The following is a 1,457-nucleotide window of genomic DNA, read 5'->3' on the forward strand; positions in this document are numbered from 1 at the left end:
TACTACTACTCTCTATAACAGGTAACACTGTTACTACTACTACTCTCTATAACAGGTAACACTGTTACTACTACTACTCTCTATAACAGGTAACACTGTTACTACTACTACTCTCTATAACACACTGTTACTACTACTACTCTCTATAACACACTGTTACTACTACTACTCTCTATAACAGGTAACACTGTTACTACTACTACTCTCTATAACAGGTAACACTGTTACTACTACTACTCTCTATAACACACTGTTACTACTACTACTCTCTATAACAGGTAACACTGTTACTACTACTACTCTCTATAACACACTGTTACTACTACTACTCTCTATAACACACTGTTACTACTACTACTCTCTATAACACACTGTTACTACTACTACTCTCTATAACACACTGTTACTACTACTACTCTCTATAACACACTGTTACTACTACTACTCTCTATAACAGGTAACACTGTTACTACTACTACTCTCTATAACAGGTAACACTGTTACTACTACTACTCTCTATAACAGGTAACACTGTTACTACTACTACTCTCTATAACAAGTAACACTGTTACTACTACTACTCTCTATAACAGGTAACACTGTTACTACTACTACTCTCTATAACAGGTAACACTGTTACTACTACTACTCTCTATAACAGGTAACACTGTTACTACTACTACTACTCTCTATAACAGGTAACACTGTTACTATCAATCAATTTTCAATCAATTTTATTTTATATAGCCCTTCTTACATCAGCTAATATCTCGAAGTGCTGTACAGAAACCCAGCCTAAAACCCCAAACAGCTAGTAATGCAGGTGTAGAAGCACGGTGGCTAGGAAAAACTCCCTAGAAAGGCGAAAACCTAGGAAGAAACCTAGAGAGGAACCAGGCTATGAGGGGTGGCCAGTCCTCTTCTGGCTGTGCCGGGTGAAGATTATAACAGAACCATGCCAAGATGTTCAAAAATGTTCATAAGTGACAAGCATGGTCAAATAATAATCAGGAATAAATCTCAGTTGGCTTTTCATAGCCGATCATTAAGAGTTGAAAACAGCAGGTCTGGGACAGGTAGGGGTTCCATAACCGCAGGCAGAACAGTTGAAACTGGAATAGCAGCAAGGCCAGGCGGACTGGGGACAGCAAGGAGTCACCACGGCCGGTAGTCCCGACGTATGGTCCTAGGGCTCAGGTCTCTCAGTTGGCTTTTCATAGCCGATCATTAAGAGTTGAAAACAGCAGGTCTGGGACAGGTAGGGGTTTCGTAACCGCAGGCAGAACAGTTGAAACTGGAATAGCAGCAAGGCCAGGCGGACTGGGGACAGCAAGGTGTCATCATGCCCGGTAGTCCTGACGTATGGTCCTAGGGCTCAGGTTCTCAGAGAGAAAGAGAGAACGAGAGAATTAGAGAGAGCATACTTAAATTCACACAGGACACTGGATAAGACAGGA

The sequence above is a fragment of the Coregonus lavaretus genome (genome assembly GCF_964263955.1).
Source record: "Coregonus lavaretus genome assembly, contig: HAP1_SCAFFOLD_357, whole genome shotgun sequence".
Classification (NCBI taxonomy): Eukaryota; Metazoa; Chordata; class Actinopteri; order Salmoniformes; family Salmonidae; genus Coregonus; species Coregonus lavaretus.